General features: G+C 36.0%; 1 protein-coding gene across 6 annotated transcripts in view; it reads right to left on the bottom strand.

The window, feature by feature from the left end:
* The window catches only part of LOC122574545 (inactive rhomboid protein 1), a 285,478-nt gene that overhangs the window by 38,369 nt on the left and 220,291 nt on the right, over positions 1-26,818 (bottom strand). The gene's annotated exons all lie outside the window — the stretch shown is intronic.

The raw sequence follows: 26,818 nt of genomic DNA, 5'->3' as shown, positions 1-26,818 counted from the left end.
CGTGATTTTGTATAATAATGAAAAGCCTTTGATATAGGCAGAAGAAGAAATAACTTTCGTATTTCATCGAATGATTGTAGCTTACGATTGTAGATCAAAATTGTTCAAAGAGGTACGTCATGACTATTCAAATTTTTTTCAGTATCTCACCGTACAGTTAAAATTTATTAACAATTTTCTAAGGACATTGGAAAAACATATTTTGTACTTCATTAAATGTTTGTAGATTATTGCTGTAGATTAAAATTGTTCAGGAAAATACACCACGATCATTCAAATTTATTCGTCACACTATAAAGCAGAAACTTATAAAAATCTTTTTAAAAACACTAGAGAAAGATCGTACGAGATCACCGAGCGAAATAACATTTATATCACTATATTACATTATTATGTACATTATTATTTATGAATATTAAGTGAACGAGACTATAGATGACAACTATAGATTAAAATTGCTCAGCAAAGTACATCATGGCCATTCAAATCTATTCGTCACACCCTATAAAGGAGAAATTCATGAAAAATTTGTTAAGGACGCTAGAAAACGATAAAAAGAAATCATTGAGAATACAAGAAAGACCACTGAATACCTTCCTCATAATAAAATTTCAATTCTAACACATTCAATGCTCTCGCTAACCAAATTCAAACAGAGTCTCTTTCCATAAAACACGATGCCTTGGAAGACTGCCGCTTTAAAATCGACCCACAGGTGAAGACCGAATTTTAGCGCAGCTAGACTCCCGGTGGCAGCGGTATCTCGTTTCTTTCAGAAAGGATCGCGTGGAAATGATTAAAACTGGATGGGATGAGGCGGCCGCGAGAGCGGCTAAAGAGCCTCTTTCTCCACGGGTGCAGATCGGAAATCGCGGTGAGGACGGTGAAACGTTTCCGTGGTTGAATGTGCACCGGTTATGAACTCGGCGACGTAATCCCGCAGCGGCAAAGAAGAAGAGAAACTATAAGCCCTGTCCAGCCGGCTACAAGTAGCCGAAAGTGGCAACTCCTGGCCACAAGCTTGTGTACAGGATCCCTATGGAAACGTGGCAAACTTTTCAATTTTATCTGCTTCTCATCTATTCATGACTCGTCGGTTTCGTGTCCCGGCATTCTTTTACGGGATTCCCCGGTTACGTGGGCGCTGGCCAGCTTCCACAACAATCGACCACGCCGCCTATGAAAGTCCAATAACCGGGACTGTGCGCTGAGTAGGTTTAGAAAGTGACAGGATGCTTCGAGGGTAGCTTGGAATCAATTACAAGTCACGTGCAGAGGTTGACTATCTTTTAGGCGATTCTTATTGAGGATTATTGAAGGTATTTCTTTATTTTCTAAACCTAAATCTTATATCTTGTTTCTTTTCTTTTTTTTTTTTTTTTTTGTTTCAGAAGTGTGGGTTCTTAGTAATACGAACGATATTGTTTGGAAGGGATTGCGAGATTTCCTTTTTCCTTCTGGAGGATATTTACATTTTGTAATACAAATCTACATTTTGAGAATCATTGTTCATTCTTTTTCTTCTTTCTATCTCCTCCTTTACATTTTTGAAGCATGAATGTGTAATATCACGAGCGATCCAGTTTCGAAAGAATTATCAGATTTTTGTTTTTGCTTTCGAATGATATTAATCTTTTTTAATATAGATTGAAGAATTGTGTCTGTTGTCATTGAAGGTTTTAATTAATATCTTTGAAAGATGCTGTACTGAAGTTTGTGAAGATCTCAATACAAGAGGTAGCGCGATGTATTTGTTTTATAATGTCAATGAAGTATTTTATATGTATATATACAGAGAGAAAGATATAATAGAGAATAATTTTCACAATATTTTTTAGACTATAATTCTAACGATATTTCGTAGAAAATAATTCTAACAATATCTTTCTCATACCTTTTGTTATATCTGTCACGATCAAAGGTTTTAATGTAACGTGTGCATTTTATTTTGGAGTTGTAACATATCGTGCACGTTCGTGTCTTTAAATCCTCGTTGTAATTCAACGGAACTTGGACTAAAATTTAACGACATTCGAGGTTACGATATAATCATCGGCTTTACGCGATCGAATTACTTTGACTTCCTTCAGATATTTATCCAACAAAATTACGCTCCTTCGATTCCGCTCGTTAACACGTCCAACATTTGTTCACAATTTGTAGGGACTTCTGTGCGACTCCTGTCTCGCGCCTATACATACGCCACAATCTATGCATGCGACTTAAGCCAGGTATCAAACACTGAAAGCTTTACAACGCAATTACGTTAGACTAGCGAGCTCTATCAGACACGAGAATCATTTAATACCTTTGAATCGTTTCGAACCATTTTCGAACAATGGGCGAGTTGTATCAATTGTTACAAGTATTTTCCGCGTTCAAATATTCAGCACAAAATTACGCTGTTTTAAAGGCACAATAAAAAATAAAAGGACACGAAGGTACATTAGTTCACGAGGGAAACATGGAAAACCTTTTTTCGAGGTATTTTTTTTTTTTTTTTACTAAATTTTAATATTCTATGGCCATAAAGTTTCAAGATGATAAAGTTTGTTTTAGTTAAAATGTATTATTAAAATTCCTATTAACAAATAAAATTCCAACAATAAGATATCTTCTGAACTAGATCTTACGCTTTTATATTTAGCCAGGATAAAAAGCGAAAGGTAATATAGCAGAGAAGAAAACTGCGTTAAAAAAAGTGTACGATTCAGCGGCGGAACTTTTTTAGTATGATAACTCACAGAGGAAGATTTAAAATCGTGGCGTCGCGTTCGCTACAGTTTCATTAAAAAATCATGATGTTTAATTACCACGGCAACAGATTGCATAAGATTGACCCTCTAACGTGTAGCACGGAGAGGAACGCGTGCAATGGTTGAGCCTCAGGATAAACTGCTGGAAAGCATGTCGAGGGAAAAGAAAAAGCAAGACGCGAGCCGGCACCTGCTACCTCGAAGACCCAGAGAAATGGCCTGTCGTCTTCGTACGTGCACTTTTCTTTGAATATTCACCTCGTTTCGATGAACAAAGGGTTCTATTAATAAATTAGGAAAGATACATTTCTCTACCTGAGCACTTATTCCATCTGAATTTCACTAATTTTGTTTCAAGATCTAGAAAGAAACACAAGGATGATTTTAATTTTAATCGTTTTCATTTTAATTATATATAGGATATTATAAATTCGTGGAATTTTAATATTTATATCGGTACAATGAAGATAGAGAGATGAAATTTCTTGAATAAACTAAGCGCTAATGAGAACCATATCGTTATGTTTCTGTTCCTGTTAAGTTAATTAAAAGGACTCTCATTTAGCCGACTTTAATTCTCGAAGGTTTAATGTTTTGAATTTTTCTATACGAATATTCCTATATTTCTTGTACAATAATTTTGAAGTAAGTTCAATAATTTTGAACAACTTTGAGAAAATTCTATTCCTGCTGTTACATAAAATCTACGATGGGCGTTGGAATAATTAGTCAGTATGTCTTTAGAGTAAATATATTAATTGATGAATCGCTTATTTTGAAAGTGATGTAAGTTCGTTTTCAACAATTCCATCCCTCATTCTGCGCTTCCTGATTACAAGGAGCCATTTTCAAAATCTACAAAAAAGGAAATTATCATTTCTCTTTCTTCTTGTAAAATAGTGGTACGAATATATCACAAAAATTATACTAAAAAGTAATTCTTATTTAAGAAAGAAGTTGAATTTATCTGAAAAGTCATCGAACCTTTGAAGTTAACGTCGCTGACAATTTGTGATTCTAGCGACTGACAAAGATGAATTCCGCTCGTAAAGAAGAGAAAAGAGAATGATAGACAGAGGAGACATAATTGTGTCCCGTGACAATAAAACTCTAATATCCGGCCGTGGAAACGAGGTGTGAGCAATGCGAAGCTGACTTTTTCCAGCGAGAATGTGGGAGAATTGGGAACAGGGAGCAGAAAGCGGAAGGAAATTGGCGGTCAGTCATCGAGTTTCCCGGTAAATTCTCTGCTTTGTAGTCGAAAAACGCGTTACACAATTCCCTTGCACTTAGAATTATGTCCATCGTTCATTTTTTTTCAGGAAGATCACGCCATCACGAAGTTTTTCGATGATCCATGATATTTCAGTCAGTTTCTCGATCCATCGACAGTGTTACAAAGTGTTAGAAAACTGTTTTCCGAGTAATACATACAAATTATATAGTTAAAACTAGATAATAAAAATAAAATGACGTACAGATGCCAACGAAAGTATTTGAATAGCTGTGAATACATTATGCGTGTTTTTCTATAATGGATATAATATAATTAATACAAGCGATAATCGACTGGTCAAATATTTCCATGCATCAAACTGTAGACTAATGATAATTTTCATGAAACATTTCATTTAGTATGAATATTACAAATTTGATGCAAGTTCTTTTTGTTAATTACTCCATTCTACGACCCATTACGATTTTATCTGGATGGAATTTTAGACGAAATTCATTAACACTCCGAGTAAATAGCCGATAAATTAATAACGACATGTGGTAATTAATTACAAAACCGAATGCACGGAAAATCAAGGGAAATTATTATCGGATAAGTGAGAATATTTTCACTCGGCGACCGATCCATACCAACGTAGCAAAATATTTTCCATTTCCCTAACCATCATTTCCTTTCTCTATTTTCGTGCATTAAAATGCAAAATATTCGAGGGAACAAAGAGAAACTACGTGTGGATTTTTGTTTCTCTCGTACCAGTTCTTTCAACAGAGAGAATAATCGCGCGATTTTCATGGCTTTTCTCTGTACACGCGAAATATAAATTATCCTATCGAAACGTAACCCGTGCGGATTTCGATAAATTCTCGATTTTAATTTAATCGTCCATTAATCGGAAAGAAGAGCTGTGGTTTATGAGAAAGCAACGGAACGTTGCCTTGGCAATATTTCACGGGTTCTCTTCGTTCGAGAGTCGTGCATCGACCTCGAAAACATTCGATCGATGCTTTCCAAGCGGATTAAACCGATACAGCATTACTTTTAACTAGAGGAACACCGACTTTATTCCGCGTGATGTAGTTAGCCTGATTGCCAATTTCTTTAACAATTCTTTTTTATTTAGGCATTTCCCGCTTTTTTCTCGCCGTTGCCTTCTTGTCAATTATGTGCTTAATAACTATAGTATACGATAAAATTGTAAAAGTTGATCGTGCGATAAAAATTCATAACTCACTTCGTATCACTTGTAAATTTGATAAAATTATCGGAACACTTTTCTGTAATAATTTTCCAGCTAACGATATCAGCGAATTTACAAGTTACAGGTTGGTGTAGGTCTCCTCTTTTCTAATTTTACAATTTAGAACAATCAAATAATTCGTTGTTTGCGAAGCGACTTAACAAGTATTTCGCGATATTGTTTCTTTCTAATATTTGGAAACATCACAGAGTTTGAAATAGAAGGTTCGACGAACCACGAAAGCGCGTTAAAAAGAATGATCATCATGACAAAAGATTTTACAGTCGTTCGCAGTAGCTTGGGAATTTCAGCTCGTATCAATTATATTTACATATATTGTTCAAGTTTTAAAAATCCAGTGAATCCATGATAGTGGAAACTCTCTGCGTGTAGTATTCCACACGGTACGAGCTTTTTTCTGGGGGAATTTTATATTAAAACAGCAGCCACGGAGTTCCCTTTCGAATTTGCATACATATTGGCGTTGGATGTTCGTATACTGAGAATTTATTGCGAGAATGTTATAATTTTTAGTGTTCCTTGCATTTGCCCCTCCGGTTTTAATTTGTCTAATCCCGGCTACACAGTAGTAGAAAATTGACACCAGATTATTCTACACGCGAAAATAAGTCGAAAATGTAGAGTAAGGACTTTTCGCTTAAGACCCCGTTTTGGAAAAAATAGGAAAAAAATAGAAAAAATAGTGCTTAGTATACACGTACTTTATGCATTTTCAAATTTGACCTTCTGAAAAATTAAACCTCCAACGTAATTGTTATTCTCGCTGTACTTCGTTATTTCAACGTAATTCTCAACTTATTCTTCATTTTAATTCTACTTTCAGCCATGCAATCTGTCTGACTGCAATTGTACCATGAATTAACAACAACAGTGTATATTTGCAACTCGGCAGAGTCCAAGACATACAGTTGGGTAAAAAAATAAACGGACAAATAGTGGAAGCAGTTCTGAATGAAATTTAATCGAACTGTAACTAGTATTACGTACTTATATTTCATTTATTATACAGGTTGCCGATGAGATCGGGACAAAACTTACGCTACGTGTTAAGGAAGTCGAGTGGAGTAACGAAGTCAAAGTAGTTCATACAAATTTGTGTCCGAAAGTGTTTCATTGAAGAGTTACAAGCGTCCAAAGATTTGTATTAACTGTTTCGCCAATTACAATAAATGTTTGAAATTTCTGCCTTTTGCGAGAATGCAGATTTCCATTCGTCGAATTAATGATTGTCGAATCCTTTCGAATATTCCTGACGTTGTAAAAATAATAGTGAATGCATGAATACATGAATGCAGCTGATCTCCTGTTTCTATCATATTTTCAGAAACCAAGAACAACTTCCCCGAAAATCTTTGAACGCTTATAACTCTTCGAACATAAGTTTATACGAACTTCTTTTACCTGCTTGACGTCATAAACATGTGTATAAGTTTCGTCCCGATCTTTTCGTACACTCGGTATACCTTATGTAATATCGTCTATGGAATATATTGCAATTATATCCTGATATTTGTAATTTATTTATAATGAATAGATTGTATAGATATAGACAGAAAGACGATGGTAGTTTAACATGAACTAATCGCAATAACGTGCTACAATTTAGACAATTATCGCCACAACGGATCCAACGTTCTCTCTAACGCGGACTACACTCTCTCGACAACTCTAGCAACACTATATCGACAACGCAACTCGCACTCTCCGACTTCTCGATTGACACTCTCCGACTTCCCAACTAACAACCAACTACTGCCTCTGCCTTCGCATCCCTCTTGTCTTTTCTTAGACCCCCCACGCACATGTTCCGCAACCGCTCATGGCCAGGGTCACGTAGACCTTTTCTACGAAACTATTCAATTGAAGGACCGACGACACATTGATGGGCCCCCATCGGCGCCTCGGCCTTTGGGACATTGTTTATGGTTCACTAGATATTTCTTAGGCCCTTTCCCCGATACTACACTTATGATACATAAAGGTTACTTAATAAATAATTGAAATTATTATTCACATTTCTGTAAACGAGCCATATTTACCGAAATTTTATTGAAACCTATTTCCACTATCTGGCTGCTTATTTTTGTCCTCGGTGACAGAGTAGGTCAGCGAATGAATTGTAACAGCGAACAAATTTCTGAAAAAATCGAGCTCTTTTATATTCTTCGATATAGTCATTGACGATAACTATACTGTTTGATCGATGGAAAACATTTGTCAAAATTATCATTATATTATTATTATTATTATATTGTCAAATTATATTTGCAGTCCGCCTCAGGACCATGAGGCTACCACGTCCGTGTATCAATATTGATAATCGGTAGGCAACGTACACGTTCCGTTTCGTACTGTGCACCTAATTACGTCCCCACATAATATTAGCCTCGATTAGTCGTTCATTATAAGTAAACCGACCAATGCATTATTGACACACGGAATTATCCGTGTTAATTACGTAGGCATGAAGACGGAAGATCGATTACAGGGATATATGAGAAGCATCCGGTTTAACCGTGGAAAGGCACAACGACGAACTTTGGCTCGGTGCAACATACATAATTAGTCGTCTCTGATTGCCAGCGGCGTGTATATCTGTAATCACGGAGTGCAATTTCTGACAAGGTCATCGCAGCACCGGAGTCAAATTATTGGAGAATTTGAATATGCTAATCTCTCGAAATTTCCACTCGCTGGGAAATTCAAAGTTTATTTAAGAGGGCAGACAGAGAGATGATTTTTCAAGATACTACACGTTGGTTTTGAGATTAATGTACGATTTCTGAGATGAGGTTGAGATCGGAGTATAATTTTCGTCTAAATTTCAGGTTTAATTAGAGGCGATCAATATGACGGTTAGTTTGAACAATTGCAAGATTAATTATAGATTTCTTTCGAAAAGATCTTATGATATTCTGTATATTTAATAGATTCGATGTAGATTATTTGCTTTGGTGCAGATTATCTGATGTGATAAATCGCACAGAATATTTTTTATAGAATATGTTATTGTATTAGTTGCGTATTTTTACCCCAGAAAGTATCAAGTTAAATATTTACTTACTTGTTTCTTCCTAACAATGTATTTTTATCACGCAGGTAAATTTTGTCCAATTTAACCAATAAATATAGTAACCGTACAAACTCTTTTGATCAGGCGTGTGCATTGGAAAATTGTACCGGTTTTTGCATATACCGAGAAAACTATCGCAGTGGTGATGGAATATTCGTCGAACGAACCAAGAGTGAGGATTTATTAATGTATAGATGAATTTATGAATAAGAAATATTTATACTTAATTTGGAACGTCAGAGATTTAAAAGAAGATTCGCTATACCGCAATGATTGAAATTATATCCATTATGAAGGAAAAGCGAACAACGAAATTCATGATGAATGAACTTTTGATGAATTTTAATCATTCGACTATCTCCGAGGAATTTTCATCATTTTATCATTTTCTTCTCATTAATATGGGTTCATATCAAATATCCAATCACCTTCCTCATGATCGATCACCGACGAAAGAATCACGTGCTTCGAATTAACCTGAAAACAAGCCATAGATTCTACACAGCCACGCCGGCAATAATAATCGACAGAACCGCGCCAGCAATTCGACGTTTGAAATAGTTTCGTCGCGAGCAGTGGGAGCCGGTTGATAAACTAGCTGTTAACTGCGAAACTGGAAATGAGCATCGAGGTATCTGCATTTAATTTCCGGCTCGTACCACCACCGTAACGAAACGAGACACGCCGCTTCCAGAGTGCGTCGCGACACCTCCACGTATTTATGTTGAAACTTAAACGGATAGTCGTGGCTCGACCACGTGATTGAAAATGCTGTTACGTACAGTATCATGGTAATTCAGGAAAATCCAATTTTTCCTACAGTTAGTTATTCGATTTGTTAAATACGTGGCAACGAGTTTAAGTCATTCTTACTGTTACTTCGATCAATCAGAATCAATTCTGAATTCTAAGATAGAAATTGTAACAAGTTTTGTTCCATTTGTGTACTATTGTATCGGGACTGTATATAATTGCGTAATTATTCAACATGTCTCTAAAAATTGAATAGAGGAACATGGTGAAGGTTTAAAACAAATACATCGGGTGTTTAAATCTCAAGTATTTTTATATTCTTTTACAATATATCAAAAAATTGAATTTTCGACCACGATTTACAATTGAGTCTTTCAGAAACTATGCTGATTAAAGCCATTACATTGAGACGTAGCAGAAAACGATAATTACAAATATTATTCGTCAAAAATTCACCTTGGAATTCGCAATTTTTCATATCATCTCTTTGCAACAAATAAATTCATGAAAATAAATCAATTGTCATTTAAGATGTCAAATTCTAAGTAAATCTGTTCGTCCTCTGAGAGACTCGATCTGATATTTTATAACCTTTTTCATAAGCATATTTTATATCATTTAATTAGGTACGTATCTTACAATTAAGTGGCTGTTGTTAGTGCTCGTGTTATAAGGAAGATTGACAAATGGAAAATAACAAAAGTGCGCTTCTAATTCAAAATATCGTAGCTGGCATTAGGTTCTAGAGAAGCTTACCCAAGCTAGGATCGCAAGTTCTTATCCCGATAAAAGTTCTTGAAGGTTCGCGCCTAAGCAAAAAGCGTTGAAGCGCGAATTAGCGCGAAAAACTGCGGCAACTTTGGTATTTTTGCCCGGTGCTCTTGATGCCAGTGTTTTATTGGCCAGAGTTTTATGTCAGCCCGTGTTTCTTACACCGTCCTGGTTTTTGGCGGACAGTGGACCAGCTTGTGTCTGCTGCTAGTTGCGCTAAGATTTTTCACTGGTTCGTGTGACGGGAACGAATGAAAGAACAAAAGTTGCGTCGTCTGTAGCTATTAAGTTTCTTGTTTGTTAAGAGGGGATTTGTTAAGGGGGTGATTTATAGATTAGTCGGTGCTACTAAGTAAAAGTTATTCCGGATAATCATCGAATGATTATTATTTCGATAATGAAAAAGATGAAAAATCACGCGATTAATGGAAATTTGTCCAGCGAGAGGAAATTATTTATAAGCAAAGCTGTAAATGTGTAAATGATGATTAGAGTGTTAGAGAACATGATACGTAAGTTTTTGCCAGTTTCTTGAACATGTTAAAAATGTTAAGACTGTTAATTGTGCAGATAGATATCAGCTAATTAAGTTGAACTAACGTAACAATTAAATTAATATTATCCGTTCCTTACACAACATTATAGACGTGTTACAAGCTTTCAAAAGGCTTATATTTTCGAACCTATCAAATTTCTTCTCAATTCAAAATTATTATGTTAACTGACATCAAAGTCAGGAAATTAGCAAAAATAAACTTATCAGATTATTTGACTTCTCTTTAGAGTATCAGAAATATTGGGAAAAGAGAAGTATTTGGATCGATTTTAAACTGTCTACATTTTCATAAAAAATTCCCTCTGAGAGTGGAAAGGTTATGTTTCGTCGAATACACGGCAAACTTTCTAAAACCACGAACGAAACTCACAGTTTCTCAGAAACTGGCAAACTGGCTCCCTTTTAGGTCTACATTTTTATGATTATTTCAGCTCGTATGATCATGCCGTTTAAATTACAGCAGCTTAAACATATTTCATATTACTTACAACGTGAATTAACTTCGTTCCTCTGCTACTCTTACAGTCTACTTTTCCTTGTATAATTACACCATCTACAGTTGAAGTTAAACAGAAACGAGCAGAAAATATTCTACCAACTCCTCAACAATTTTAATCAAATAAAACTTGTATATCTTGCTCCTGATATTTATAATCGAGCACTCTACATTCACAGTCGCTGATCAAACTATTATAATCGTTTATTTAAAGTTTAAACAACAATGGAATGAAAATGTACAAATGCAAAATGAGGCATTTTCTGTTACATGAAATATAAATGATTAAACATTGCAAACCGCAGCAATTCGTAATTGCCGTCATCCGAGCAAATAAATCCGAGCAAATTTCCAATAAAATAAAATTCCAAGCTTCAATTTCTGTAAGTGTTGAAATAGTACGATAGAAAGGAAATAGGTTGAATACCTTACTTCCTAGAATAATTTATTTTATTTATTTCACGGCCCTGGTGAAATATTCTACAAGAAACGAAATTAAAATTCTACAAGTCGCTGGTTATCTACTAATATAAATAAATACTTCAGTAAAATGTGACCAATTTTACGAGTTAATTTTATACATCACGCGATTATCCGATTATAGTATAAAACAATAATTATGAAAATTAAAAAATTAAGAAAGAAGTCTGGAACTTGTAACTTGTCAATTTCCGAATACAGTTAGTAAACTACGAATTTTTATGCAAATTCATGTTTTTGACGACATAGTTATGAAAACAGAACTTCGGCAGGGAATTCTTCTATCTATCAAATATTACAAAAAGCACTAAGCTCTAGATACTTTACATTCGTATTCTGCGCAATTTTGCACATTCGAATTCCCTCTCTAAATGCGTAAAAATCTGTATTTCAATTAATAATTAGTAAATTGGAAAAGTAGATGTATAAACTGGAAGTGTGATCTTTAATCCAGTATTCTCAATACAAAACATCACCGCTGTTGTCACTCAAAACATCATTTATCATTCTGCCGTCTGAATTGCTTGAAGAGTCCCATGGAATCGCGGTACAAGGGGATGAGAAACAGGCTCGTAACCATCTCTCGTCGCGATTTAACGCGCGATTCCGCGTATAACGTGGAAAACTCGTCCCAAAGCGACTTTGCACCGTTAGTGCGAGTCGTTAGTGTTCCACGGTCGAATGAAAAGCCGGTGGAAATTTTTTCGCGTGCATGGCCAAACGACTCCCGGGTTCTTCCTCTGTTCGTGTGTCAATCGCGAGCGCGAACGCGCGCTTGCTGCCGGTTAAAAAATAAATAGGAAGAAAAAAAATGCGACAAGTGGGTCAAGTTGGCGCGCGGGCCTTGACGCAAAGTGCAGTCATTGTTACACGAAGAGGCGGCCCAAAGCTCACGAAATAAGTGTCTTTAGAATTTCTGCCAGTCGGAACCGTGGGAAAAAAACCGAACTGGAACTGGAACGAGCAGAGGGTTACAGGCAAAAGGGCGGGGAAACATTCGGGGAATTACGCGCCAAGCGTTTCCCATTTTCGAGGGTGCGATCATTAAGGCCAATTAAGAAAAGCTCGCGGCTCTTGAATGCCAGTTAGCACCGGGTTCCACAGGGATGGGTGTCTTTGCAGGGCAACTCGCGTAATCTTTGAAACCACGTCTTCGAATGCTTGGAAATGATTCGCAACTTTTGTCCTATTTTGAGAAATTTTTTATTCAGTTAACGATCGTAATTGACGTCCAACCCTAATTTTTTTCGAACGATAGAGAGTATCTTGGACTCTGACAAATAACGGAGTTTGGTTCTTTCTCTTTTAAATAATTTAGGATACGTAATTTTATATTGAAAGTAGAACTTTTGGAAATTTTTAAGGGTTTAAGAATAGACTAAATTCAACCTGTAAATTGTTACAAATTGTTTGAGAACCTAAGTGGATTTAAAGATGAATGATCTTAAAAATATTAATAATCGAACTGTTTGTTTAATTTGGCAATCCCTTTAAAAATAATAAAAACGCCCAGACTGGCAACATCGATTATTTTTTCTACTGGATAGAATATAAAATATTTAACTTTGGAAAATATTATTAATGAATCTAGAAACGATTCATCTATTTATTCTCGGGTTAATAGGAAAATCCTGTCACTAGTTTACCCCTGCATATTCATGAGTTTATTTAGAAACTTCCATAAATCCTACGTAGCCAGAAATGTATGCAGCTTTCCACCGCGGAGATATGAATTACAATAAGATAGTATAATCTTGAAAAAGAATTTGAAAAAGGAATTTGGTCAGCAAATATAGCTGGTAACGGACTACCGGGAGTATCTGATGGAAAGATCTGCAACAAAGGTGGATGAAAATTTGTTGCCGTGTTTTCAAACCCAAAGCAGTGGCACAGAGTGGAAAATTGCTATCACAAATTTCGACCAAAGGATTTTAATCTTGACGATGAAACACGCGAAGGTCCAACAATAGATGATATTTCCCGAGTTAAATTGCAAGAACTACATTTAACTATACTTTTATCTGAAATACATATAAACGAATACGACTACACTGAAATTGAAATGTAAACGAAAATTATTTCATCAAAAACATTTAAATTAACATTCAACATTTTTCTTCTATATTTCATTGTTTATAATCGCATTAACAATTCGCGGCAATTATTAACGGCACGAGAGAATGAAGAAAGAAATTACATAAGCTCACAAATTGTCCCATAATTTGATATACTCTAAGTAATTTGAAAACTACTGTTTTGTTTTCTTGTCTTGCAAATTGCCTTTTATGCTCGGCTTCGCTTTGAATCATCGTCCGTAGGAAAATTATTTCTTGCATTGTATTACGATGCACTCCACCACGGTAGTAATCGTTATAAATTAAAATCCGTAGAGAATAGAGGATCAACTTGGTTGAAAAGAATTAATGAACCAATGGCCTGCCACTTTTGTCTATCTTCCCCTAATAATAATAAAGTTACAAACTCGATGGTGTCTTCCTTTCTTCCGCCATTTGTCATGTATTTTCCATAAATCGTCGGCGTTAAAACAAACAACCGCCCCTCGTTCCAAAAAGCACTCATAAAATTTGCATTCTGCGTAAGGCAAGCTCGAAACTGCTCACGATAAATCATCGAAATCGCCGAAATTTTGCAATCTATCCCCTCTCTGCCCTAATACAGCCGACATATATATAGCCAACAGCTCGGGGATGCGGAATAATATGGTTACAGTTTTTTCCCCGGTTCCGCGACTGTAAAGCGAAAATGAGAAATATTATTCGAGGCTCGCGAGGGAATCTAGTCACGATAGGGAGAGCTCTGTGCAGAGTAAGACTGGCCATTATTACCCCACTTTTTCAGCGAGCATTTGGTCGTGAAACCGGCATTTTTCAGCGGATGACCCTTCAAACCACCCTTCGGCCCGTTATCGATGCGGTAAGTGGTAAATCTGGAGTCCGCCCGCGCGCGCAACCACTTACGAAAATCCTTCTAATTATTGTAACCGGTTCGATGAACTCGGCCCGACCTGTTTCGAAGTCACCCCTCCTCTTTCTCTCTCTTTCTCTCGTTCTTTCGTTTCCTAATTAGAAATTTCATGCTCATACCTTCGCCCGTTACATTACGCTGGATAAACGCTGCAACCTGCTAGCGAAAGCTGCCACGACTAATAAGCTGGAAACGCGTTGTGGCCACCCAATTCTGACCTCGAAACGATCTAACCTATTTGTGAAGATACTCCACTTGGAAATTCGATGCGCAACGATATACAGAGACAAAAGTGTTCGTATACAGTTTGGCAATGTAGAAATGAAAAGAGAAATATTTTTTGTACGTTGTTAAGCGTATTGAAATATATGTAAAAGTATATATAGTTGATAGATATTCACAGTAATATGTGTAACCGACTTTCTTTCATTTATGTATATTTATTACCGTAAATGTCTGCAATACATTCAATAACTGTTTCCTAAAACAATGCTTTTTTAATTTCCATATTCTACCTTGTATTTCCAACATATTCCAACTCTTATTGCAAATAACTATACACGTACGCTTTTTGGTTCCTTTTTTATCACTTGATGTTACGATGTGATGGATAGGCTGCTGATATTTGTGCAAATTTGTATATTTATCAACGCGATTGAACGAATAATACTGAGGAAAGACATTACGACGAACTGCATCGTTTTACAAGAGAAGAAACACCTGGAAAAATTATTGAAAATACCTAATGGTCCTCCGGGAAAGCATCTTTCTATAACTTTTAAATTCCATTCTTGTTAACTTATCGCAGCGCCATTGTGTTTTATCTCTTTATGACTTATGACTTTTTAGTTTCTATATAAAAGTGAAAAATCATAACCAATCATATTTTTCCCGGCATAAAAATCGGATAAGGATAAGGTCGTTAACGTAAAACGTGTTAAATACGGAATACTTGGTCTCGCTTCGAATGGAACATTTCTCAAAAAGTAAACCAACTAAACTTTCCAAACGTGACGAGAAACGAAATACAACATGATTCAACCATAACCCCGAATTCTAGTTTTTATCGTTTCACGTACGAGTAACGAAAACTCGCGAGGCTGTCCGATTTCTCGTTCCACTTAATTCCATCTGTAAAATTTTATAGGGCGCGCGCGTATGCACGACGAAAGTGCGTTAGAAACAAAAAAAAAAAAAGGAATATCAAACTAGGGCGTTCGCGACTCGTTTTTTCACGAAGACACGCCACGTATCTGTTTTTATTACGAGAAACCGTTTGAGAGACGAGATTTCCCGCGGAAATATATTTTCACGTATCAACGCCGCGCTAAAGGTGAGTAAAAATGAATTTTTATGCGGCCATCGTGCCCGGCTCTCGGTCTCCACAAGAATAAAACATTTCCGGACGTAACATGCAGTTACAACGAGTGTATCGTTTTTCCAGCCGGCGATAAACCAACGAACCTCGTTCGCTGTAATCGTTTGATCAAGGATGACGAGTTAACTCGTCATTGGAGAATTCTTCTACAGCGCGCACGACGAGTTAACTGGTCAAGGAACTTCAAAGACTATACACAGGGAGCGAGCGCAGATGCGCTTCTGGTAAGTGAACTCTCCAGTTAAAAGTTTAGCACATTGACTCGCGAATTCTATATAGTAATTTGCTTTGAGAACTGGCATACATTATACATAGGATAGTGGTGCTATGATAGAACAGGTTTTGAATGGGACAAATCATATTAGCAAAATTCTAAGCGCATTATACGTGCGAGGTGTTTTCCTGTTTATGGCAACATTAGTGCCTAGTCATTTTGTGTAACTTTGCTGCAGTCTCATTCGCAACAGGATGCTAATCCTTGATTGATGCTTTTCGGATGTAAAAGGAAAATTTTCTTTGGTTTTCTATGTCGTTTTAAAGAGACACAGTTATGCACTACACGTTGAAGTACAATACTAAGGTTGTCTATAGTCGACTGAAGCGAGAATATTTAACAGGCAGGCTTGGTTGATTATTTTCTTTATTTTGATGTTACTTTACAATATCCTCACTTATAGTCTTGAATGGAACAACGTTATAAGCGTTAGATGCAACTATAGGAAACTATTTTATTACTTAAATGTTTTGTAGATTTCCTATAAACGTACTTATATTTACCACTCGTAGACATTCTCATACTGCATTATTTTTATTAACGGGTTTCTTTCACGACGTATAATGTCCCACTCAAGACGCTCTAGTCGTGAGAGAGACATTTTCTACGTATTTAAAAATCTAAAATTCCATTATTTTCTGTTGCTATCGATGGGTTTACAGCATATTTATTATTAAAGACCGCTAAACGTATTTTCCACCAATGAACTTACTTTTTAAATAATGTTATACAAAATTTAAACGCGTACCAAACTATGCAACATTTAATTTTTGCAAAATATTATATTGTATTTGCGCATTTTCTTCTGGCAATCTGATCCAACATGGAGCCAGGCTATTTCACGTAGAAGTTGAAAAATACCTGAAGGAAAGCAACACTATACTAGAACAGCTAACTAGCAATAAAGTCTTAAAAGACAAACACCTAACAAGAACAATGGTAGGAGAAGAATGGAATAACTTTTGCCAAACCACAACACCTTCGTACGTAAATCAGGAGGAAACATGCACGAAGAAAGACCGGCTATGACATTGATAAGAAAAGAACAGATACAGATAACCTGACTCGGGATTGGCTACTCCAACTAAATTTGAAGATACAAGATGAAAATAAAAAATACCCAACAATATGCAATCGCTTTTAACTAATAGGATACAATGTAAAAAAGCTGCAAGTTTTCTAAGGGAAATATACCTATTTCTTAGAGATTCCTAAGGGAAATATACAAAGCTGTATTATTTTACTAATTAATTATTTACTAATTAACAGCACCAACTAAGGTAACTGTATGAAATTAAGCGTACGAATATTATTTAAATATTTATATATTTATAGAATAATGTAATTGCAGTATTTAATCAAATGTGAGGATAATCAATAAATAAAAAAGAAAACTTATCTAAGTCAGTCACATGGTTAACAATTTTTTAGTTCACGAAATCTATTTTATTTTGTTAATCATTCGCGAAAGCCTTAGTGACGTGAGTTATCGATTACCACCGTGGTAATTAACGCGTTGAACATCCTGGAGTCACTTTAATCAATCGAGTGATTCAATTGCACCAGGGACAAGATATTCACTCAACCTTCGCTTTTATTAATAAAAACCAATAGGGTAAATCATCAAAGTGTAAACTGTACAAAGAAATCGACATTTTTCTAGAAATTAAATGCTTTCAGAAATAGGTTTCTTCGTAATACATTCTGAAAGAAACTTTCAACTCTCATGTAACACGAAACATGTACAATTTTCATCCATTCATTTTCCCTTGACTTATTACAACGAACGATTCTTTCGCGCGAATCATGCATTATTCGAAAAGTCGGTTCTTTCAAAGTTCCATGCCCGACGTCGCTCACGTCTCTTGACAACGTTCTCAGCATTAATGGCGATATTAAAAGTCCAGTACAATTACAATGGATTTAACGCGTGTGAGACGTTTTTTTCCCCTTCACTGGTTCGGTGTAACGGCGCATTTACATCATGCGATTGCAGTAACGTTGTACGCAATGCGGCTATTACTGCAGATACTCCCCGTATTATTTTAATGCCTGTACACGTAGACACGAATTTCGACTATCTTTCGCCACCGTGGAATCCTACGTCTCACGCTTGCAGCTAATCGGACAAATTTTATACAATGGGACACGAAAGTATTTAGTTGCTTAGAGAATACACATGTGCCGTGCCGCCGCGCAGTATATAACATAATAAAGAATAGGCATCGAAAGTTTCGAGACGATCAAAACGAACACGAATTTCACGAATTTCGACAATGAAGGATTTCACAACGATCAAGATGTTCAATATATTATGTGCATAATAGTATATTAATATATTACTATACTAGTATGTTAGCATATTAGTATATCACAATATATGTAGTTATTTTAATAGATTATTAAAATATTAAAAAAATAATCTTCGATTTCAAAGTAAACTTTCCCAAAATAAAATCATCCGCTAACAAAATACCAAAATTCAATTTCTATCACAATTCCTCTTGCACCCTAACATTTTCAGCGAATATTGTGTCGAATAATTTGCACAGCAGGCGTAAACCGGTCGTTTGGCTAAAAGCAATGCTTGTTTTAGCCGACGTGCCTTTCGTTCGGTATTTTACACGGTTTCCCGTGGCGATTTAACCGCGGCGGGTTAAACGGGTTCGCAAAGTGGTGCTGATTAAGTGGCACCGTTAGTGGGTGGTACTTGAATAACGAACATAATCATTAGTAACGGAAGCAGTTTCCGGTACTCGTGCTAATAACCGGCTCACACGCGATCGTAATTATTATTTGCGGCTTCTGGACGACCGTGTTAAGGTTCGCCGCAGGCAGCCGTGCTATCAATCGCGTCGGTGATAACGAGGAAACGATAGGTAAACGACCATCGAAACGCGACTACGTCTCGAAAAATTCGTTTGGTTGCTCGACCTGCGCTGCTCAGCCAACCACGGCTCCAATCGCCCTATTCTGTTTAATCGATTGCTCCGTTTGCATCGTTATGAAAGCGTTCCAACGTTTTTCTTTCTTCTTTTTTTTTTTAGGAAAAAAGGAAGTCAGAGAAAGTTTCTGTGTATTTTAGAATCGTTAAATATCACAGAGCTTCAATAGGTTCTGTATTTTCGAGTGGGATTTGTAGAAATGTGTAGTATGAATAAGTGGATTGAAGAATTCTTCCATAGAATTCATGAGTATGGTAGTAACATTTTTATTCGTTATTTGTTTATTTACTATATGGAGACAAGAGGAAGGCAGATGCAGTGGTTAACAAGCAGAGAAGTAAAAAAGCTCGGTATAGAAAATATACTTAAAAACATCAGCAATCAGCCGCATCGACAATATTGAATCAGTGCAATTAATTATACTCAGAACAGTTATCAATGCACCGTGTTATATTAGGAACGAAGATCTACGGAAACTAAGAAAAATATAATGGAACGATAAGAACAGAGTTGCACAACACGCTAATCAACTAACCATGTAAATATACGAAGTCCAGATCAAACGAAGGTTAAAAAGTATCCTGATGTCTTGTTGAACAATTTATTTCTCGCGAGATAAAGCAAGATGACATCCTACTGGGGATAGTCATCCACATAATAATTTCCAATTACAAGAATTTACCGAAAGTCCAGTAGGGCAAATTGTAGAAAGAAATAACTAAAATAAAAAAGACATTTCTATTTATCTATTTATTAAACGGATATTTGCCCTTTGGCATCGAGCACCGAAGTATAAAAGTGTGAGCACTAATTTGAAGTTGCGATTTTTACAATTGCACGAGAGTTAATATGGATATATGGATTTAAATTAAAGATTGCGAATCCGTGAAAAAAGGTGACGATTTTGCTAACGCTGTTTGCAAGTGAGCGAAGTATTTTGACGCAATCGAAGCTACCTAAGCTAGTTCGATACGAAGAAGTTTTCTCCTCCTAATTTGGTATCCTAGCAGCATATAATTTAAAAGGTTCGAGAATTTCTGGACGATTGACGAACTGGTTGAAGATTTTAAAAACTAAGATGAGGTCCACTATGGTTCTGCGCTGTTCAACAGTGGGCATATTTGAAATACTAAGAATATCCTCGTAGTTATGGCAAGTTTAAATAGCTATAGTTATGGCAAATTTTGTTGATAATATATATAGGAAAGCATTAACGAATTAAAAATGTCATATTTGATATTTTTTCATTTTTCAAGATACTGTATAGAGCTTAGTAATAAATTTATTCGCCCTTTACAATATTATAACAATCGTTTAAATTGTTTATGAAATGTAAAGGTTCATGTACTTGAATTTTTGGATGAAAGATAGAAAATAAAGAAATAGGATGAGTAAGGAAATTTTTGATTAGGCAAATTTATGTGAAACATTTAATGTACTCACATTTCTTGGTTAAAAATATCTTATCTAACATTTTTACATTTTTCCAGATACAATATACAATTGAATAATAAGCTGATAATTTCATAATAAATAGGTAATAAAGTAGGATAAATAAAATATTTCTCGATCAGGAAAATTGTACACTTCGTGTAATCTCTTAAGAAAACCCAAACTTATTACTCAACCTAATACATTGAAATATTTTTGAAGCACTCCGTGTTTCTTAGTCTTTATATAAAGTTACGTTATGCAGATTATATTATAGAATATCGTCAACGCGTCGAAACATGAAACGATGATAAAGAATGGCCATTTAAAATCTTAATCGATGGAACAAGGAATATGGCGTTTAATCGTTACAGACGATCGATGTTTTAACTTCGTCATGGAAAAATGACAAACACCGAGGAAGGAGATAGAAGATTAAACGCGATAACATTGTCAAAGTGTCCAGCAACCAGGAACTCAGTTAAGCTCAATATGTTGGACGATAAAGCTCGCTTCCCGAAAATATCGGATACCCGATAAGTGTTGCAGAGAGAACAAAGGATAATATCTTAGAGCTTGTATCGGATACGATACAATATTGCTGATGTCTTCGAAATAGAAAATACGAGTGGAACCGAATGCTATCCCGCTTTCATCTCTTCGTTCGAGTTTCTTATACGTCGTTTCGTTCACTTTTCATTTATTTAGCGGATATCCTCTGTATTCCACGGAATATCGTAGGAATATTATAAAATGAAATTCAAAAGGCTTTCATATAAATTTTTCGTTGAATATGCGACGAGAAAAAGAGAACCGTTGTTACGATCAACGCGATCTCCTTTTTGTTTCGTTTTTCCGTTTGATATTTAAGGAAGAAAGTTTATCCAGAGACGGATTTTCATGGAAATACGGGCGAAGTTTAACGAACGAGTTGCATTTTCGATTTTTTAACACGTTAATAGTAATTAATACGGCGACTGACAATTTTACGAATATGAAGAAATATAGGAAATTTAATCGCTTCGTTAATCTCGAAAACATTTCGATTCGTCCAAAGAGAGAGAGAGAGAGAGAGAGAGAAACATTCAGCTCGAGTGTTTTCGAGCCCATAAATTGTTTCTCTGTTAACTTAACCCATATCCGTTTATTAACTGAAGCTTCCGTTTGACGAATTTCATTGAAACGTTGAAAAATTGGTACAAAATCTCTTCTGTAATATCACATAAAATACGAATCTCCATTTTGTGATTTGTAACATGAGATAATCGTTCATAAAAGAAGGCACGTAAAACTTTTCTTTTTAGAATCACGAATCTATTGTTTCGAGTGTAATAAGAGGAAAAACTTAATGGTTCGTAGAAAAGACTTGAAAACAAGATATAAGGGGAGATCTTGTCGGTCTCGCGACCATTTTTCATTAACTCGACCATTAATATTCACGATGACAAGGTTCATTAATATTCCACAACAGAATTCTTGATTTAAAGGAAAAAAAAAAGAAAGAGAAGTTCGTTTTAACCGTCTAGCACACAAATCATAAGTTCGTTACGTAAATTTAAACGAACGAACGATCCAATCAAATCTCTCTCTGAAAAGCTGTTCGAAAATAAACTGCAACTTTTGTCGAGTTAAAGCTACAAAAATCCAAACAATCGAATCTTCGTGAAAAATTACCAGAACCGAAATTGAATTCTCCGTACTTTTGAAATAAAAGGTGCTGCAGAAACTTCATTCTGCTACGGTCTCCTTTTTCGACAGAAATACTGTACAATTGAAGCAGTATTATTGGTAAAATTTTACAGTTTACAAGTTACAAGTTTAAAAAAAAACGAGCCACGCTCATTCGCTTTAATTTAATATGACGAACGCGACCGAAGTTTCGGACCTGGACCTTTTGACGTTTGCTCGACGACTGTCTATAACCGACCATCAAAGGAAAAAAATTTTCAGATCAGGAACTATTTGATATAATTGTCCAATGAAAAATTATAAAATCGTAAAAGAACTGAGCGAATACTTTATAACTTGTAGCTTGTCCATTTAATATAATATATTATATTATACTTGTAAAAAATCCCCATTGTGCTCTCGTGGAATTCCAAAAAAGGAAACTAAGGAATTTATTGATTAAGAAAAATTCTTTGGAAAAAAAACTTTGGAAATATTAACTTTTGCACCCCTGTTTACTAAATCCATTTCCCTGTGTTTAACGAATGTTATCTACCCTTAACGTCTCGAATCTCCTCTTTCTATCATCTTCTATATGATAATATAGCCTGTACTATATATGCGCAGAAAATTCTCATTCTCACATTTCTCTAATTACAGCGGAAGATATCTCAACAAAAGACATTTTCATCGTGGCAGAGAGAAATCGTTCTGGACAGTCTAAGGAGAAATGCTTCGAGCAGGCGACACTTGGACCATCGTACATCATAATTCCAAGTTTAATTCAGATAATATCAGCGGACCGATACTTTCGCCAGGGTGGCGGCCGTTAAGTAAAACGACAATGTTATGGGGGATGGGGACAGGGTCCCGCAAACACGAAAGAAATGCAATTCCGGATGAATTACGAGCGCTACTTTGTCATCGGGGCCCGGAGGCTGGGGTTGCAAGAAAGCAACATAATGCATTGGTCTGGCTTGAAAATTGAAACCGAAAATTAACGGTGCCGCAGCACCCTAGGAGAAAGTTCCACCCTCGTTTTCTGATCTAATCTCGTTTAATCTGCTTCCTTGGATACGAGGGAAAGAAAGAAGTGGAAGGAAAAAAAAGACGTTCGACCAGCGGGGAATTCTTGCTGAATCGGGGAAACTTCTGTTGGAAGAATTAGTAAGACTGACAGCGGTGGAAGGAGGGAACCATGTCTAGAAGAGAAAACTCGTTTCACGAAAACGATCGCCGGGAAATTATAATTTGAATCCTGCCTCCGGTTGTCAGGTGGGTAACTATGATAAAAGGGATGTGGAAAAAGTGTCGTACGTTTAGAAGCAGTCAGACGTAGGTAGATAGACACTGGGTAGTTGGCAATCACTGGTAGTAAAAGTTTTCTTGGTGGAATAAATATGTTGCTTTAGTTAGGGTAAATAAAGTAATGAGAATATCGAAGCATAAGCGAGAAAAAAGAAAATAGAGATGGAAAAATGAGAAACAGACAAGGAATAAGAAGAGAATACTTGATGAATTTATTTTTGATGAAGGAGAATAGCTTTGAGTGTGAGAGAAGCGAAGATCAGTATACTCGGTGTAATGAAAATATTGAGAAAATGAAAACAACAGAGAATTGGATGAGATGTATTGATTTTTAATATTGCTTGCACACAAGTTGTATGAAATTGCGAAGCAAAGACTTCAAATTAAAAATGAAGGACGAATACTCGGTTAAATAAATAGAAACGTAGAAATGTTCTTTCTTCAAATAAGTATATCTGGTTTTTTGATAAGTCTGTACAATCTGTATACCGTTGTTCAACAGATATTATTCTATACAAAAATTGAAACATACATTTGTTTATCAGAAAAATACTCTAATTTCTGTCTATATTATGACAGTAAATTCATTTAATACACCATTCTATAAGCAAACCATTTTATATTTTCTCCACTTAATCAAAGTAGAACTCCGTCATTTCCCAACTTCATTATAAAATATCCCTTTATACTTGCATGAAAGAAACTCATAAATATTCAATACCAATCGAACTTCATTATCAGAATTCCTTCATTTAACACGGAGCTCTTCATTCTCCCACAAAAAGATTCTTTTCAATTTCATCCCTTCGAGAGAACTTCTTTTCACTGCATATCCTTTACATTCAATATATATCCAGTAAAAATAGAGTGAAATTTCCTTGGGCCGATATTTGAGAATCCTCCCTTTGGGGTTCGTAGCCTGTACAAGTTACGGATTGGCAAAAAGGCAGGCGCGAGTATCAAGAGGAATTTGGAATGCATCGGCCAACGTCGCTGAAAAGGAGTTGAAGCTCGTCAAACGGCATTAGAAATTTCTGTCACGCGTGAGTCCTTTTCGTGATCTGTCTTTATTATCGGGCTGATGGAAAGTCAGGGGACCTCTTCCTGGCTAGCAAACCGACTAGGATTCGACACGGTTGCTGCGACGCGATACGTGTCGTGATTCGATTCTCCCAACCCCCTTTTCCCATTTGCCGTACCATCATCGGCAAACTGTTCGGAACACGGGAAAACTGCGCGAACTTCCTTGTGAAAATTTCACCCGCCGGCCACGGAAAATCCGTTGTTTTATATTTTAAGCGAGCAAGAAGGATCGTGTTCCTTGGAAATTTAGTTTGTTACGCCTCGGTTGGTCAAAAGCCATGCTGGCCAAGTCTTGGCGTATAAAAGAAGAGAATAGCGGTACATATGTACACTATACATATACCATAGCACATAATTCGTTCCTTTTGTGCCAAGTTGTCGCTTTTTGATTAAATCAAAACGGATTGAACATCAGTTCCTTGTTCCTAGTTTTATGCATGGACTACAAAGATCGTGAGAAACATTACTATGTAAAAATTTTAAACAAACAAAGTATACGTTGCTATATATACTGTATTACTTTAAACTCGACGTAAACACACATAATACATAAAACTCCTCACAAACATAATCAGCATGAACATCTAGCCCTAGTATAACGACAAAAATAATTGGTAGGTGTTCGTGCAAATTTGTATTTTTATAAACACGGTTAAAATTCGATTCGATTCGTTTTTCCTATTGAACATTAAAAATATATTCCCAATGAAATTATGATATAATTGTGAAATTATAATTAGAGTATTCCACTCGACGAAAGTTATATATTTCTCTATGTCACGTACATTCTGTGCATTTTTGCATCGTCAGAGTCAGAATAAGCGCATAAAAATCCGCGATTTAGCAATTAAACTTTTAAATTACATTCTCTAATCGAATCTGTCGCGTGATCACGAGACGGACTTCCCTACGGCGAAGAAAATTCATCAAGAACAGCACGAGGAGGGTCGAAACGTTATCAGAGAGATAGATAGAGCTCTGCTAGCCCTATCTGTACGTTATATATCGAATCAGCGCGTAGCAAGCATGTTTACACGGATGCTACTCTGATAAAGTGGCACCAGATGGAAGAGATCATGCAAGATGGAGCTTAGTGGTTCATAAATCATTGACGGTATCATTTGAGGAAGTGGATCAGCCCATAAGACATTGTCAAGGAAGCGGCCGTTCCATTCTGTCGCGATAGTTCATTTCCGCCGAGATATTAATCACGATATGCACCTCCGGCTGGAATTTCGATTTGTCTGATAGATATCGTTACCTGTCGTTCGCGGATGAAAATATGACCTTATTTTGAACGAGAGGACCTCCATCTTGAGTTAGGCGGACATACTTGTCCGAATTATCGGATCGAATCGGTTGAAATTTTCATTGGCGACTGAGATTGGAAAAATCAAGAGAATGGTAGAATTATTCATAAATTAATTGATAGGATGAATTGAAATTAGAAACACGAGTCTCTTTTTTATACCTTGGCACCTCTTTTAAGTATACCCTTCTTCTACCTTAAAAACAAAACACGGAAACTTAGTAATGTTTCTTGCTGTCACAAATGCGTGACAAGTCACAAACTCGAGGAATATTATTGATTGAAACATATATATTGGAGGGATATAAAACTAGTAAATTTAATCGAATTAATAGCTAGTGTGCCAATTAACGTAGATACATAGTGCTCAAATATCTTTTTCATGATATTTTTTAGAGATAGTATTCCTTTTACACGTAGAATTCAAATTTTTCATTATCTCCTGTTTACCATTTCCTATTGATATTTCATTTTAACTAATGAATCTCAACTAACTATAGTTGTTGAGAATGATGTTAAGTTCTGCAACAATCACAGAGTAGTTACAAAAAAAGATCTTTCAACGATCCTTTCGGATGAAGTGGACCGTGACGAATCCCAGAATCGTATAATACGATTGTTTCAACGTGATCGCGTACATTTGAATTCTGTCTCAGCAATGAGCGAGCGACAACTGCAAAACGGAAAATAAATAAGGCGAACAATTCCCTGGTCGATATCATTGGTTTAAATAAAATGGAATTTCGCGTGAGGCGATCGGTTCACGGGCAGAAATAATTTGCAAATCAATGAAAGTTTAATCGATCAAGGGTCCTCTGGCTGTTGTTCATCGCGGCGTATCAATCTCGTTAATAAGTTTTCCAATATTTGCTCGGTAATGTCCAACCGGTCGACAGATTTTCGGACTGATCCAGAAGTAATAAAATTAAAGGGCAGCTGCGAGGAATTTAAATGTTCATGAACTTTAATATCTCGCCCGTGGCAAATCGTTAAACGATCCGCAAAACATTTCGGTTGCTTGTTAATTACAGGGCCGGGCTTATCGCGGAACCGTATG

This window comes from Bombus pyrosoma, linkage group LG14, assembly GCF_014825855.1.
Source record: "Bombus pyrosoma isolate SC7728 linkage group LG14, ASM1482585v1, whole genome shotgun sequence".
Classification (NCBI taxonomy): Eukaryota; Metazoa; Arthropoda; class Insecta; order Hymenoptera; family Apidae; genus Bombus; species Bombus pyrosoma.
This window is presented reverse-complemented; position numbering and strand designations above follow the sequence as displayed.